Consider the following 9,633-nt stretch of genomic DNA (forward strand, 5'->3'; position numbering starts at 1 on the left):
AAAAATTTTGGTAACTTTTTTCTCAACTCTTTTGTTTTACTCTAAAATAAATAAATAAAACCCAAGAAAACCAGACCCCACCCAACCTCAGCCCAAACTTTGTGCACAGGACTTTGTCTTTAGAGCTGCAATGAGGGTTTTACTGGGTTTGCAGAATTTGGCAAATACTAACTGTATTAAAGTGAACTCCATGAATACTAATGTGTATTCCCCCCTGTCAGTGAGCTGTTTCCTGCAGGAAGGATGCAGACAGTGCCTGGGAATGAGCCTTTGGGGAACACCTTTTATTTTGATTGCAGAGTCACAAACTGAACGAATGAATGAAGCCACCCCTGTGATTCACCCGTATGGAGTTATTTTTATTAATCATCAGCACAACATATAAGTGTAGAGGGCGGTTTGCAGTGGGTGGCAACAAGTGAATTAAAATTGTCTGGTTCATTGCTGAAGAGGAGGGACTGGATGGGGCAGCACTTTTTTTGCTGCACTTGTGTGCAAAAGGTGGGGAAGTGACAGCAGCAGCTCCCTGGGCACAGGCTGCAGACAGGGAGCATGCACATGTCCCATCACACAGAGCTCAGGTGCTCATCTGCAGGGTGGGGGCAGATGCCTGTGCAGTCATGGATGCACAGAGCAGGTGACCAAAACGAAAATGCATCTGAAGATGCTTGTCCAGAACTCCAAAGCTGTAACTGAAACTAATTGCCACTTTTCTTTCCACTGCTATATGAAAGGATGGTAATAGTTTAATTGCCCTTATAAAGTTTTTAACGACCACTTGATGGCTTAATGTTGCAGTTTGCATCTCTCCTGTCTGACTTGTGTTGTACATCTGTGTGTTTGAAGCACTGACCTACTTAACTAGCAGAGCTCCTGGGGAGCTTAGCAAGAGCAAGACCCACCTGGGGTTTCTGTATTTGTGCATCCCAGATACCCTGGATTAGGGCAGAGGACTGGGGCTCTTTGAGATCTCTGCAATTCAAATAAAACAATGGCAGTGGCCCTGCAGTCTCTCATCACACAGATAATACATCTGAGGCTGTCCCCAGCAAGCAGGCTGGCACATCTTGGCCAGAGTGGCAGCCTGGTGGCACCGAGGGGCTCTGTGCAGCAGGCCATGGTGTGGTACCAAACCTTCAGAGCCCCACAGAGCCAAGCCCAGGACCCCTTTAGGCTGAGCTTGAAGCAGCCCAGGTGCCCCAGAGGCTGCTGAGTGTGGCTGGCAGAGCTGGGCAGTGGGAGCAGGCTTTGTGTTTAATTAACACAGCACAGTGGCTGCGTTTCTAGGAGAGTGCCAGAGCAAGGGACAATGGGGACATTGTTTGTGCATGGCAGCCATTGGGGACAGGGCCCTGGGGTTTCACTGCACACCATGAAAACGCTGCTGACACAGAGTTTCCACCTTAATTCCTTCCTCCCACAGCCCTGCAGCCCAGAGCTGCTGCAGGAACACGGCCAGAGGGCCTGTCCTGGCAGAGCCTGTCCTGGCAGGGCCCTGCAGCGAGGGGACAGCCTTCCCTGGGCAGGGTCCCCCAGCAGCAGCAGCAGTCTCTGGTGCTCAGGTGTTGTTTGATGCCTTCCACAAGGCATTTTAACCTAAGCATTGAAGTTTCTAATCAGAAGAAATCTAGCTGGACACAAAATTAAAATAAATCGGATTTTTAAACTTGTACAAGATTAAAATTTGGCTTGTAGAAAAATCTGTCACTGGGAAGTCAGTAACACCTTGAATTAGGTGCCCTCTGCTTTTTTAGTTTTGTCTGATTTTTGCTGACGAGGATTTTCATTATTCTTGTGCTTGGTCCATAAGATGCTGGGAAGCTCTGTACTGGTGTTAGGGATCTGGGGGCTCCAAGTACATCATAACACACAATTTAGACTTGTCAGAAGCCTTCTTAAATTTGAATAGTGAGAGGCCACTGAGACAACACAGAAGGACATCACAGAATGGTTTGGATCACAAGGAACATGTAAAGATCATCTCATTCATCACCACTGCACTGGGCAGGGACATCTTTCAATAGATCAGGTGGCTCAAAGCCCCATTTAACCAAGCCTTTGGAACTTTGGGGCAGCAACTTAAGCACCTGCAAACTCCCTGCAGTCTAAATGTCTCAGTTTTCTCACATACTATTTTTTTAAGGAAGAAGGGGAAAAAAAAGCTCTTATCAATCATGATTGTGCAGTAGCATAATTTCTTACCTCAAATCTCCAATTCTGACCTTTGGGAATTTCATTTAAAGTGTCACTCTGAAATTCAGCCAGTGACTGGGGCAAGAAACCTGCACCTGCAGGGTGAAACTCAGCAGTTGCAGGCATCACTCTAGGAAGGAGGAGTGTCCCAGCACCATGTGGACTAGTAAAAACTGGAAGGAAGTGCTGGGTTATGCAAGAAATCTGAGTGATTATGAGCATAATGATAATTATGTGATGATAACTTAACCTAGAGAAATACACACACAGGTAAAATGGCAACCAAGATAAGTAATATTTATGCATTATATTTGCCAGCAGCAGAAATGTAACCGCTTAGATATTCATCTTGTAGCCCTCAGATATTCTTAGGTAGCAAAAAGATGCATCCTGAAATCTTAGTGGTTTACAGAAGGAGGAAAAGAATAAATTTCAGAAGCACATAAGACAACATTGTAGGAAGTCCATTTGGCATCTTGTTAGCAAGGAGAGAGCAAACCAGCAATGGAAAGGAACCTTTTTACTGTCTGCTGGGTAAAAAGAGAAACCTGAGCAGGAAATCTTCTGCTAGACTAATGGAAAGCAGCTATGAATGGGGCCTGTGGCTCTTGAGCATAACTCCAAAAATATTTGTAATGCAGCAGGAAAAGTGAATGCATTCAGTGAAAGCAAGAGAATGTGAGATACACAGTGAAGGAATGGAAAAGCAGCATAAGAAGCACCAGGCAGAGTTTCTGGGGTGTTATGCAGTGGAATTATCCCGATCAGATTATTGCAAGCTCTGGCTAGGACAGAGGTGAGAGCTGAGTGACCGGGTGATTGTCAGAGCAAATCACACAGCACGCCCTGAGCACAGCAAGCAAAAGCAGGGGGGTCTGTGGTTTTCTTATTTCCCTCCAACTGATGCACCAAAATGGTAGTTACAATTGTATTAAAATTCTCATCATTTACATGTACCTAACACATCCAGCAAGCTGGCTCAGGCACAGTAAATGGGTCCTCTTTGTAGTTTCCTCAGTACACAAACTCACCCTTACCTTCCTCTTCAAAATCTTTCTTAAAAGTCTGGATCATCCCAGTGCAATATATTGTGGAAAATTTAGTGTGCAGCAATTTTAATCTAAAAAATAATTAGTTTTACAAACATCTATAAGACAGCTAAAGGAATAAAAGCATTAACCCAAGTTTATGGACAGAGAAACTGAGATGTAAGACTGCTGAATAAATGTGTTAAAGGTAAGAGCTGAGTTCAGCTTGGCCTAGTCTTGGCTTCCCAACAAGGAAGCTTCATTTTATATTGTATCAAGTCATTGCTCTTGCATTGGCATTTCTAAGCCTTTCACTCTACAAGGGGCAAAGGCACAAGGGCAGAAATGAGCAGCCTGGGACTGGGGATTCTCAGAGACCCTCATCCCACACAATCCTGCCAGGACACGTGTCTTCTCCAGCCCAGGTCTCCAGGTGAAGCTTTCACCTTCCTGCCTTAATTCCTTCCACCTTAAATCTCTTCCCGAACATCCTCCATCCATCTGCCTTTCCCAGGGACCTGTTTTGGGCAGTGTTGTGGTTTAATCCCAGCTGCTCACTGACTCCCCCTCAGCTGGATGGGGAGGAGAATTGGGAGGGTAAAAGTGGGAAAACTCGTGGGTTGAGATAAAGCCAGTTTAATAGGTAAAGATAAAGCCATGTACACAAGCAATGCAAACAAGGAATTCATTCACATCCCGTGGCAGGCAGGTGCTCAGCCATCTCCAGGAGAACAGGGCCCCACCACACGTAACAGTGACTTGGGAAACAAACACCATTGCTCTGAACATCCCACTCCTTCCTTCTTCCCCAGCTGTTACTGCTGAGGATGACCAATGGTTTGGGATATTACAGAATCACAGAGTAGTTTGAGCTGGAAGGGACCTTGCCATATTCAACTCAATAGAGCACAAATCCAAAACACACCCCCAGACCAGCTACTGTAAAGAAAATTAACTCTACCACAACCAAAACCAGCACAGGGACCCCAGGGGGAGGTGCCAGGTGCTCCCTCAGCCTGGGTGGCATTTCTGGCCATTGCTGCAGCTGCTGGTTTATTCCCACACAGAGGGAATTTCCTTTTCCATTGCAGCAGGAGGTCACAGTGTGCCAAGGGATGCTTTACAAACACATCAGCACCTGCAATTGAACCCCTCATGGTTCAAGGAGCGTTGTTATCTCCTCAGACCAAGAAGCATGGAACCATTCAGCCACTTTGGCCTCCCTGAACCACTCACACCAAATCCTTAATACCAAAAGGCATTTTGCCACACAGACCTAAATGTTCCAATTTGACATACTTTGCTTTTTAAGTCCTCCCATAACCCCAGCAGTCCTTGTCATCTCTGTGCTGGGGCAGGAATTTAAATCAGCACTAATTTTGATTGATTGGTATATTTATTCATTATTGTTTGTGACACATTTGGAGACAGCCACTGCACATGCTAAAAGAAGGGGGACACAACTGGAGCATCTGCCACCAAAACAGGATGGCAGAAGTTTTGGCACTGTCAGTGCCATTATAGAGAGGGTGAGTAGAAATACCCCAGGTTGAGAAGCACAGCTCCACATCTCTTTTCCAGCCCAGACTCAGCTATCACCACACTTTAATCACAACTGAGCCAACAGCAGGCAAAGAACACTTGTGTTGGGGTGAGGGTCCAGAGGTTTGACCCAGCACAGCCCAGGTGAAGAGCCCAGAGCCAGGAGTGCAAGCCAAGACCAATCCCTGCATCTGATGGCTGGCATGCTCTAAGGCTCCCTTATTAAGGATTTAAACAAAAGGAATTTTAATCTTTTTTTTTTTTTTCTTTTTAATGCCAGCATTTGAATAGGGAGGGGGGGATGGAAGTTTTAGCACAAAACACAACCACTGAAGGCCATGGAAAGGCAAGGAAGACATTGTCTCCATTAATATTGAAAGGAAAACCAACCTGCTGTATCAGAGTAAAAAAATGAATACTTCTTTTGATTGGGAAGAAAGTTTCTCCATGCCTGGTTGCAGTGCAGCATTGCACATTGGAGACTGCTGGGGCTGAGAGCAAGGAGAATTAATTACTTTGCTTTTTGAAGCATGGACTGCTCTGCTCTGCTGTGCCAGCTTCAGGAATGATAAGCACGTATCCAAAGAGTGCAGTTTTGTCTTCCAGTGTGGGAGCTTTGCCCATCTAAATCACAGGAGGCCGCTGAGGCTTTGTTTTGTTTCCTTCATACTTGGCCTGCACTTGAACCTGGACACCACCACCCTCTTTTCAGACTCACATTGAGCAATTTTGTGCCATCCAAGGGAGGGACACTGGACTGAGCACTGCTGGCCACAAAGTGCCCTGGTGTCACCGTGCTCAGCACTGTCACTGTGCTGCCACCCTGGCACAGCACAGCCCCACAGCCCAGACAAGGCTTTGCCAAATATGAACTTACCTCCAGATCACCTCCTCTCAGAGGATTTTTGCTTTTGCATATGCTGAGTTGGAAGGGACCCATCAGCATCACTGAGTCCAATTCCTGGCCCTGCATGGGACACCAAGAATCACACTCTGTGCCTGAGTTTCAAGGGCTTTTCAACATCTGAACAAAAGCAAAGTACACATCTGTCTGAGTGAGCAAGGGTGGCACTGAACAATGTCTTCAGCACTTTGTCCCCAACCAGGCAGCAGCAGAATAGGCTTATTGATAATGTGCTTGGCCTTTTTGGCCTATTTTGTTGAGCCTCTTATACTTCCCACTCCTACTTATCCATTTAGAAGGTGATTTTTTTCTTTATACAAGTGACTTGGGAACAGAAGTCATACAGGTTGATGAAACTTTCCTGCTTTACCTTACAAATAACTTCCAGGTGGACCTTAACAGGAGAAAAATGTTTTTGCTCAGTAAAAGCACAACCCACTAATTCAGAGCATCTGCAGATGTTGCTGCACTGACCTTCATCAGGCAAAATTACAGTGTTTAAATTTTCACTGTAGTGTTGACACCCCTTCTGAAAAAGAGCAGTTCCCACCTCTCCCAAAGCCACTGCTCGTGGCCATCTGCAACTTCAGAGTCATAACTCCTAGTGCTCCTCCTCATCCCAGCTTTTTAGCAAAAAGCTGTTGAGTTACCTAAGCAGTTGCAAAAGAACTCCAGGACACAGACATGGGGCAGTTTTTAAATTAAGAGCTCCTGCTGGTCTGCTTTAAACAGATACTCAGCAATACTCAGTAAAACTCATCCCAGTTCTCTGTACCAAAACTGGTATCTTCTCTGCATCCTGCACACTGAAGTTTTTAACTCATCTTCACAGCCACAGCATTAATAATTTAAAAAAAGAATCCAACATGCCAAACATACATAAAAAACCTACTTGGAGCTTACCAGGTTTTATCATCCATTTCTTGATGCCAGCTAGAGCTGCCTGATTTCCATGCCTGGCATAACTTGTATTAATTTGATACTACTGAAACACAGTCACCAGCACCTGAGCAAGTCAAGGATCAAGCTGAGAGACAAAAATCAGCCCTTCTTTTCAATCATGTTCTCCCTGAATTATCTTATGCAGGTAGCCATTTCTTAATTGACACCCATGCTTGTTCAACAGCAGATCAGTCTTTCAGATATGACCCCAGGCTAAGAGCTTCTTAAACCCATCACCATTCAGGTTGCAAGACAGATGTAAAAGGCTAGGGGAAAAAACAGTTGCACACAAATGGTCTCTGTTGTAACTGCTATTCAAAAAGAGGGAGTGCAGGACTAAAGCACCAATATAATTTTTATTTGAAGTCCCTTCCCACCCTTATTCCTCAGCTCTTTACCAGGGCTGCAGTGCCAGTCAGTGGCTGTTTTTCTGGCAAACACATAGCAAAGCTGAAGCCTGACACACAGTGGCACAGTCAGAAAAAAAATGCAAGTCTACAAAATTGCCCTTGTTTCTTGGCTTTACAATTGCTCCCTGCCCAGAAGCACCTAAGAGCAAGCTCACCTGTTGGCATATACTTAACAAAGCTTGCAATTTTAAGATACTACTCTGAAAGGGAAAAAGATTAAATTTTCATAGTTCAGAGAGTGAGTGATTTGGCCCATAGACTAATTTACACCTCAGGTCAAAAAGAAAGCAAAGCAGGGATAAACCAAGGTACATATCCAGTGTAAATGATCTTGGCAGGGACAACAGTGCTGAGTCACAGAACACCAAATGTGAGGGAGATGCCATGTGCTCCCCTGGCTGCTGGGGACACACTGCCCTGCCCCAGTGTCCCACACCCTGCTGCCCAGCTGGCACTGCCAGGGCAGGGTGTGCCACCAAATCCCCTGAGAGCGAGCAGGAACGAGCCCTTCCCTGTGCATTAAAAACCAGCTCACCCCGTGGAGTGGGACTGAATTCCCTCTGCCTTTGCAGCCACGAGGGCATTAGGACTAAACTACTCTGAGACCGCCCTCCCCAGGGTCAGAGTGCTGCCTTCATGGTCACAGAGGAACAATCAATCACTTTCCTACTTCCTACTCTTTTCCCTCCTGCTTTCCCTCCCCTTCAGCACCATGCCCATGCACCCTCTTCAGCAGGGCTTTTCCTCTAAACAGTGCAGCCAGGGGTCAGGATTAATCAGTTTTCCATACTCCATTCCCCTGCTCATTGTCCCACTACTTGTTAGAAACCTTATCTTTATTAGCTGGTCTTATCATGACTTGATTGCACATTAACAGAAACTCCTTCCTCAGCAGGGTTTCCCTGTGGCTTCAGAGGGCAGGTCTGGAATGAGCCACCCCACTACAGCCAGCCTTGGAAGTCTCTGATCTCATCCAAGATGCACAAAGGGACACAGAAAGGTCCAGCAGAACTTGGAGGAACTGGCAGGAGCAGATTTGGAAGACAAACACTTTCTATAGGGGGGCAGACACATTAGCTTATGTTGTTTGTATTACATTATACAGTAAATATTTGTGCCCAGGGAGCTGTGCTCTAATAGCAGCTACAGAGCTGTCTGAGATCCTTCAGCACAGAAACTGCATCCAGCTAAAACATCCCCCTGCCCACTCAGCTACTTAACCAGACAATACTGCCCCAGGGCCTGTTGGTGTCTGCCTGCTTTCACGAAATTAGGCTGAGACAGTTCCTAGAGATTTACCAGACCTCCAAGGGGCAGTATCACCACACCTACACCTCCAATACAGGATTTTCTCCTCTAATTCTACTACCACCTTGCCCAGGAAGGTGAAATGACATCAACTTATACCAATGGCTCTTACTATTTCTTCTTTTCTTGAAAGACACATTACACAGAGGAATTTGCTATTTGAAAATGACAGAATGGCTGCAAGGTGGGGGAAATGCTTTGCTAGAGATAAGTAATTTCTTAATGGGTGGATCTGTGAACCCCACAAATCCATCTCTTGTGAAGAAAATGGTTCATCCAAGGACTCACAGCCTGGTGAGACCTCCCAGGGTCAGACAGTCCAGGAGAGAAGCAAGCAGAGCTCACCATTTGGTAATCACAGCCTCACTTCTGTTTGGGAATGGTGACATGTCTGCAGTGACACTGGAATGACTGCACACTCCCCTCTGCTCCCAAAACAGACCATGCACATCTCCATGGGGTGGCTCTGAACCACAGAAACAAAGAGAAGGTTTGGAGAAAGCATTGGATGCTCAGTTAAAACAGCTAGAAAAAGATTGGGTAAGACAGCACAAAAACTCTTCTTCTGAAGTAATAACTCCAAAAGCTTGAGTGGCATTTAAGGACAAGAATTCTTGAGTTAAACAAGTTACATTCATCAGATCATCTGAGAGAACAAGCAGCTGATATCTGGAAAACAGAGATGGATGTAAGCAAGGGAAGAGGTATTAGACTGGTTATCACCTAAAGGAGTGAAAAAAAAAAAGAGATTGGTAATTTCCTGCCTGCATGACAGACAGCATAAGAGGCAAGAAAGATTATAAATTGCTATAAACCCAGTATTGCTACTGGGCACGATTTTAAGTAGCAAGGCTCAACTTCTGAAAATGGTTTGGAGTTCTTCATGTATGATGGCAGTCACAGCAGGCAGTGGGTGAAGATCCCTGTTACAGCCTGCCCAGGCTCTCTAAACTAATGAGGATTTACATTCTGCAGGTGCATCTGGTGCTCCAGTGAGTCTTATCTGCCCCTGCAAAATGCAGGCAGTGGGTGTGGGTCCAGTGCAGTAGAGCTGAGAATACCCCTCCTCCTCCTCCTGTGCAATTGTGAAACATTAAAATTGGCCCTAATGCTTTGAGTGCAGGTTCAGATGAAAAAGAAGGAATGTAGACTTAAATGAAATAATACTGCTCTAACTAAAACATACAGGAAAACAAAAAAATCAGGTTGTAGCTATGCCAGTGAGAGCAACAGACATGCTAGGAAGCTTTCACCATGAATGCAGAAACTGCCCAGAAGCTCCAGGTTCTTAAACTCCTTCAGGTAC

This window comes from Ammospiza caudacuta, chromosome 1 (genome assembly GCF_027887145.1).
Source record: "Ammospiza caudacuta isolate bAmmCau1 chromosome 1, bAmmCau1.pri, whole genome shotgun sequence".
NCBI lineage: Eukaryota > Metazoa > Chordata > Aves > Passeriformes > Passerellidae > Ammospiza > Ammospiza caudacuta.